Raw genomic sequence first — 8,805 nt, forward strand, 5'->3', positions numbered from 1 at the left:
ATAATAATATATTATTATATAATATAATAATATATTATTATATAATATAATAATATATTATTACATTATATAATATATTATTATATTATATAATATAATGTTATTTTAAAATAATTTAAGTATAAAAATCGGATATCCGATTTTCTGAGACAATATATTTCAATTGTGACAACCCGTGAGTCATTTTTAACACATGGGTTGTGCGATTTTATAGAAATCCGATATTCGATTGTATCCGATATCCGATGTTTTGCCCAAAAAATTACTAAAAAATAGATTGAAAGGTAAGATTTTTATTGTTTTCAATCATTTTCATTCAAGTTTTGTATTTTTTTTAATGTTTATTTGATTTTTCATTGAAAATATGGTTTTTTAAAATCAAATACAAAATTGTTTAAATTTGTTAACTAAATTCAATTGTTTACATTTAATTAAGTTAAAAATGGGGGATAACAATGAAAACATTGATCAACCACAACCGCAACAACCAAACCCTCCTTTGCCAACCCTCCCCTCAATTCAGGATTTGATTGCACAAAATTTGAACAAATTGAGGGGGATTGCATATGTGTATTGTAGGATCCCTCATCTAAACCCAATGTTTGATCCTCTCACGTCGATCATAAAGAGTATGGAAACCATGACCGAGGAGCACAATTCCACCCTTTTGTGGCAAGATTCTATGAGGGAACAATATGCGGATGGCTTGTCATATAAGGAGATCAAGGATCTTGAGATATCGAAAGCTGATATCACCTCATTGTTTGTGAATCCCCACACTGGTCAACCCGTAGACCCCAAAAACACAAAACTTTCTATTAAATGGTGCACAAATGATGGTATTGTGAAATTTTTTTGGTATCATTGGTGGATGGTTTTCGACAAACCACCCAACAACAATCTTGATGTCCTCTTCTACTTCATAAAAAAATTGTATGCTGAGTTTGTTTTACGTAAACATGTGAACTACTTTGACATCCAACCTTTCTAGGGTGTGGGTTTAGGTATGCCCCAAAATAGACTTGGGGTAGTTAGAGTAGTCCAGGGACCATATGTCCCCCCTCCTCCTATTGATCCCCCACCTCCAGTGCAACATCCAGATATCATTTGTGAGGTGGCTTCATGGACCATATTGGCTATTCACTCTTAGAATAGCCTTTTGGTTTCTTAGGCTAGGTCAGTAGCTCAACCTACTTTTGATGGTAGTGGTGCATCTAGTGGTGCTGACATGTCATCCTCGACTCCATAGATATGCATGCCCCATAGTTGTGTCATGTGGGGGCACGTATGCTTGGGTCCAATTGGACAACCCGTTGATCCTCCTACGGACAATGCAGCTTATGAGGTGCATGAGATGCATGATGCACTAGATGTTATGACATAGACTAGAGGATACCCTAGGGAGTCCTCACATGCTAGAGGCGAGGAGGCACTGTCATCATACATTGATGATGTAGTGGTAAGATTTGTATTTTCACAGTTCATGTTATATTTTAAATGAATATTTATAATATAGATAATATTAAGTACTAATTTTTATTTACATTATCTATTTAACAGTTGATGATTGAGGAGGAGTTGAGATAGATTCAGGAGGGAACCTTGTCAGCCATTTCATTTGGCCTTGATAGCTTGATGGTACATATTATTGCAACTAGTGATTTGTATTTTATTGTACATACATGGTCATCATTTATATTGGTATTAACTAGATTATGTAGTAACTTGCATGCATATCTTATTTTACTCTTGTAAGGCACAAGCTGCATGAGTGCGAGGCAGTGTGATTTAGGATCTGGTAGTGTAGCTGGAGACAAGGGAAAGGTAATTGAATGAAAATATGATTGAATGAATACTTTAAATAACTTATAGTGATTATACATGTCTAGACATAAATTGATAGTTTCATATACTTGTTGTGTATATGTATAGAGAATTCTTGGCTTCACATCCTTGATGACTACATCCAGTATACCTGAAGATGAAGAAGAAGAAGAGATGCATTGAGTAGATGTGTGTTTATTTTATTTTGTGTTTAGTAGATATAATTTGTTATTATTAGTGACAATTATATGCTAACTTGTATCAATGTCATGTTTCTGAACATATGTAGGTTGTGTATGAAAATATTGAAAACATACCTCCTCTACCGAAGACATACATCAAGAGTCCTACAAAGTTGAAGAGAAAATGTGGAGATGAGGTAAACATGAATAGTTCAATTATAGTTCATTTTTATGTTAAATTTTTGAATGTGAATTATATAATATAAATAATATTAATCGTGGTTTGTTTTTCTTGTGCAAGATCCTTCAAAGCCGAGTAGTGCGGTGAAGAGGATCAATTTTGATGATCCATCAGTAGCTTAGGATGTTATAGATAATTTTGGGATGCTTACATTTCTAGTTGGCATGTATATTTTGTATATGGACATGCATTCACGTATTTAGACATACATTTTGTTTGAGTTGGCGTTTATGCCATATTTGTGTATGGACATACATTTGTAATCATTTGACATTTTTATATATACATAAGTTGATATTCGATAATATAAATTGTTGCTCATCTCTGCGTGGTGTTATCATGGAAATATTTAATCTTCATTCCAATAATTAACAATGGTTAATAATGGTTATTTAATGAACAATACAATTCATTTCATTTCATCGTAAGTGTTGTTTGTATAATGAACAATACAATTCATTTAATGAACAATACAATCCATTTAATGAATAATACAATACAATTCATTTAATGAACAATACTCGATACAATTCATTATTACCCTATGCATGGTCCTATTTTATCCCCCATTGCGGTCGAATGCTCAGGGTCATACCCTACCAACATCGTCCCTTGAGCGCCCTAAGTGCTAAAATTGTCAAACTTTGATGGGCCCTAACTTGAAATCCGCGGCACCTACAAATGATCGATTTGAACCTACGAGGCCATGAGAGGGGTCCCTACAAAAGCCTATCTCGGTTTTTCAATTTTCCCTACGGTTTTATTAGGGCACCAATTTTTCGGTTGGCAAAAAAATCGTCAGTCTCATTCATTCGAATGTTGTTGCATGGCCAATTTCTCATTTAGCTCATCGTGACGACAAACCGTAAGCTCTGACATGTCTAGTTATGCATTATTACCCTATGCATGGTCCTATTTTGCACCCCCACTTAGTTGAACGCTCGGTGTCATACCCTATCGGCGTTGTCCCTTGAGTGCCCTAAGTGCTAAAATTGTCAAACTTTAATGGGCCATAACTCAGAATCTCTTGCACCTATGAATGATCACTTTGAACCTATGGGGCCATGAGAGGGGTCCCTACAAAAGCCTATCTCAGTTTTTTAAGTTTCCCTATAGTTTTATTAGGGCAGCAATTTTTCGGTGGGCGAAAAAATTGTCAGTCTCATTCATTCGAATGTTGTCTCATGGCCGTTTTCTCATTCTTCTCATCGCGATGATGAACCGTCGACTCTGACATGTCCAATTGGGCATTATTACCCTATTCATACTCCTATTTTTCCCCACCACTTGGTCGAACGCTCAGAATCATACCCTACCAATGTCATCCCTTGAGCGCCTTAAGTGCTAAAAATTGTCAAACTTTGACGAGCCCTAACTTAGAATCTGTGGTACCTATGAATGATCCATTTGAACCTTTGGGGCCATGAGAGGGGTCTCTACAAAATCCTATCTTGATTTTTCAAGTTTCCCTATGGTTTTATTAGGGCAGAAATTTTTCGGTTGGCGAAAAATCATCAATCTCATTCATTCGAATGTTGTCTCGTGGCCAATTTATCGTTATGCTCATCGCGATGATGAACTGACAGCTCTAACATGTCCAATTAGGCATTATTACCCTATGCATGGTCCTATTTTCCCCCCCCAATCGGTCGAACACTCGGGGTCATACCCTACTGGTGTCGTCCCTTGAGCGTCCTAAGTGCTAAAAATTGTCAAATTTTGATGGGCTCTAACTCCAAATTTGTGGAACCTGAAAATAATCAATTTGAACCTATGGGGCCACAAGAGGGGTCCCTACAAAAGCCTATCTTGGTTTTTCAAGTTTCCCTATGGTTTTATTAGGGCAGCAATTTTTCGGTTGGGGAAAAAATCGTTAGTCTCATTCATTCGAATGTTGTGTCGTGGCCACTTTCTCATTCTACTCGTCACGATGATGAACCATCGACTCTAAAATGTCTAGTTAGGCATTATTACCCTATGCATGGTCCTATTCCCCCCCCCCCCCCAACTCGGTCGAATGCTCAGGGTCATACCCTACCGACGTCGTCCCTTGAGCACTCTAAGCGATAAAAATTGTCAAACTTTGATGGGCCCTAACTCAGAATCTGTGGTACCTGCAAATGATCGGTTTGAACCTACTGGGCCATGAGAGGGGTCCCTATAAAAGCCTATCTCATTTTTTCAATTTTCCCTACGGTTTTATTAGGGCAGCAATTTTTCGGTTGGCGAAAAAATCGTTAGTCTCATTCATTTGAATGTTGTCTCACGGTTGTTTTCTCGTTCTACTCATCATGATGATGAACCATCAACTCCGACATGTCCAGTTAGGAATTATTACCCTATGCACGCTCCTATTTCCCTCCCCCCCACTCGGTCGAACTCTCGGGGTCATACCCTACTGACGTCGTCCCTTGAGCACCCTAACTGCTAAAAATTGTCAAACTTTGATGGGCCCTAACTCAAAATCCATGGTGCCTGCGAATGATCCATTTGAACCTATAGGGTCACAAGAGGGGTCCCTAAAAATTCCTATCTCAGTTTTTCAAGTTTCCCTATGGTTTTATTAGGGAAGAAATTTTTTGGTTGGCAAAAAAATCGTAAGTCTCATTCATTCGAATGTTGTCTCGTGGCCAATTTCTCGTTCTGCTTGTCGCGATGACAAACCATTGGCTCTGACATGTCTAGTTAGGCATTATTACCCTATGCATGCTCCTATTTTGTCCCCCCACTCAGTCAAACGCTCGGGGTCTCTCCCTAATCTCTCTCTCTCCCCCTCCTATGACATTCTCTATCTCTTTCTCTATATAGTTCAATTTGTTCATTTGAAAGTTTTCTTTTGCATTTAGACTTCCGACAACTACTACTCCCCATTTACCTCCACACAGATGCTCCTAAATGATTGACAATGTAAGATTTGACTTTAAGAATCTCCCAAAAGCACAAATTTGTCTCAACCTATCTAAAAACCCGTGATTGTCGATAGAAAACAAAATATGCAGACTGTGGGCTGTTGGAATCCACAAAATGGCCCACAAGGCTCTTTTTTATTTACAAAAATTGGATATCGAATAGCCAATTTTAATGTATAAATTTGTGGTCCCATAAATTTTTCCCGTTGCCGCTTTTTTTTTACTGTGGCCACATTAATGGCAATGGTAGAAATTGGATATCCGATAAAATCCTAAATCTTATTTTATTAGTCATATTTTAGAGAGAGAGATATATATATATATATATTAGGGGAGAGACTATGTCATATGACCTCTTTAAGACATCATATGACCCCTTAGGACACAATATGACCCCTTATGACACCATATTGGGTCACTTTGGGTCCTATGGTGTCCTAAGGTGTCATATTGTGTCCTACAACCCCTTAAGACACCATATGACCCATAATGACACAATTTGATGTCTTAAGGGGTCATATGGTGTCCTAGGACACCATATGACCCCTATGGACACCATATGACCCCTAACAACACCATATAGTGTCATAAGGGCTCATATGTTGTCCTTAGGGGTCATATGGTGTCCCATAAATCCTTATGACCCCTTAGGACACCATACAACATGTTACACCACCATATTGGGTCATTATGGATCCTATGGTGTCCTAAGGGGTCATATTATGTCCTATGACCCCTTAGGACACCATATGACCCCTAATGACACCATATGGTGTCATAAGGGATCCTATGGTGTCCATAAGAGTCATATGGTGTCCTACAAGCCCTTAGGACACCAATTGACCCTTGAAGACACCATATTGGGTCGTTATGGGTCATATTGTGTCCTAATGGGTCATATTGTGTCATATGATCCCTTTAAGACATCATATGACCCCTTAGGACACAATATGACCCCTTATGACACCATATTGGGCCTCTTTGGTTCCTATGGTGTCCTAAGGGGTTATATTGTGTCCTACGACCCCTTAAGACACTATATGATCCATAACAATATAATTTGGTGCCTTAAGGGGTCATATGGTGTCCTAGGACACCATATGACCCCTATGGACACCATATGACCCTTAACGACACCATATGGTGTCATAAGGGGCCGTATGTTGTCCTTAGGGGTCATATGGTGTCCCATGAACCTTTATGACCCCTTAGGATACCATACGTCCTGTTATGACACCATATTGGGTCGTTATGGGTCCAATGGTGTCCTAAGGGTTCATATTATGTCCTACAACCCCTTAGGACACCATATTAACCCTAGCAACACCATATGGTGTCATAAGGGGTCCTATGGTGTCCATAGGAGTCATATGGTTTCCTAAGACAACTTAGGACACCATATGATGCCTTAAGACACTATATTGGGTCGTTATGGGTCTTATGGTGTCCATAAGGGTCATATGGTATCGTAGGACCCCTTAAGACACCATATTGGGTTGTTATGGGTCATATTGTGCCCTAATAGGCCATATTGTGTCATATGACCCCTTTAAGACATCATATGAACCCTTAGGACACAATATGACCCCTTATGACACCATATTGGGTTGCTTTGGGTTCTATGGTGTCCTAAGGGGTCATATTGTGTCCTACGACCCCTTAGGACACCATATGACCTATAACAACACAATTTGGTGTCTTAAGGGGTCATATGTGTCCTAGGACACCATATGACCCCTATGGGCACCATATGACCCATAACGACACCATATAGTGTCATAAGGGGTTATATATTATCCTTACGGGTCATATGGTGTCCCATGAACCCTTATGACCCCTTAGGACACCATATGACCCGTTATGACACCATATTGGGTCGTTATGGATCTTATGGTGTTCTAAGGGGTCATATTATGTCCTATGACCCCTTAGGACACCGTATGACCCCTTTGGACACCATATGACCCTTTAAGACACCATATTTGGTTGTTATGGGTCATATTGTATCGTAATGGGTCATAGGACACCATATGATCCATAATGACACAATTTGGTGTCTTAATCTGTGTGTGTGTGTGTGTGTGTGTGTGTGTGTCTTTGTCTCTTTCTGTTTGTCTATCTGTCTATCTGTCTATTTCTGTGTGTGTGTGTGTGTCTCTCTCTCTCTCTCTCTCTCTCTCTCTCTCTCTCTCTCTCTCTCTCTCTCTCTCTCTCTCTCTCTCTCTCCCCTAATCTCTCTCTATCCCTCTCCCCTAATCTCTCCATCTCTCTCTCTCTTTCTCTCTCTCTCTCTCTCTCCCTAATATCATATACTAATTTATTTATAAATGAATATATTAAAATATTATATATTAATATATTAATAAACATTAGATTAATTGTGTGCAAATTTAGTTAGTGAATTTACTTATTATAATCGGATATCCAACTTGTGTTGTAAAATTTTCAAATTTCAAATTTCAGCTTAGGAATGCTTTGGGATTTGGCTTGGAAGTGACAAGCCTGGAAAGTCAACTAAAAAAATGTGTTTTTCAGTATTCCTTAATTTTCCAGACTTTACATTGGTGGCTGATGACTTTTTTTGTAGTCAAAATTGATAAAATGAAAAGGGTGTTTTAAGGACGTTCTCAGCATTCCAACAATATAAGGCTTGTCTTATTTCAACTTTAATAAATAATTATTATTTGTTTTCTAATTGAATTCTGATAATAGTCCTGATTGATAGATTGATTGAAAAACACTCATAACTTTCAAACGGTATAACATTTTTTGAATCCGAAACATGCATCACATCCCATGCTTCATCTAATATAGGGAAAAATTAGAAAAAATTAAATTTCATAAGGTTTTGACCAAGTTAAGGTGGTCAGACGTAGGACTTTCTAAGTTTCTGAAAAGTTGTAGTAAAAAATTCATAAATAATTATTTACTTTATAAAAAATTAAAAAAAAAATATGTGTCACATTCGGACATGAGTCTAATAATTATATTATAAATATTATAAAAAATATTATGATTTGATTGTGATTAGGGTGGTCAGACATACATCTACTTCTTATCTTTTTCCTAAAATTTTAGTACCACTGCATTGAAATTTGAAATTTTCATCAAATAGGATTTTTTTTCTTCCGAAAAACAACTAGTAGCTTAGAAACTACATTCAATTTTATATATATTCGCTTCTTACATATTTTAAAAATAATGTTCACAACTTATTCAAATTTTCATGTCAAGTTGCATAACTCTGATTTTCTGAAATTTCATTGCCACTTAAGGGCTTGTTTTTGCACACCATGATCCTGCACATACCCTATTTCTTCTTCTCAACCTTCAACTTTCTCACCATTTCTTCTGATACAAGTTTGTCTATGCTACTACTATCAATGATGGCATTACAAACGTTTCCTTAACTTTTGCATCTTGTGTTAAACAACTTCTTTCTTTATGTTGGTTTTCTATTTGTATTCAACAACGCTCTTCTTTGCATCAAGACTTCATCTCATTCAACTTCATCCAATTGTGAAGAATGTGCTTCTTCTTTATTGATGTTTTCTGCTCTAGTCTTATTTTTTGATCTCATCTTGGTATTTCCTCTTCATGAGGGCATTCATAGGCCTTGTGACCTTCTTCACCACACTTATAATAGGTT

This window comes from Cryptomeria japonica, chromosome 11, assembly GCF_030272615.1.
Source record: "Cryptomeria japonica chromosome 11, Sugi_1.0, whole genome shotgun sequence".
Taxonomy (NCBI): Eukaryota; Viridiplantae; Streptophyta; class Pinopsida; order Cupressales; family Cupressaceae; genus Cryptomeria; species Cryptomeria japonica.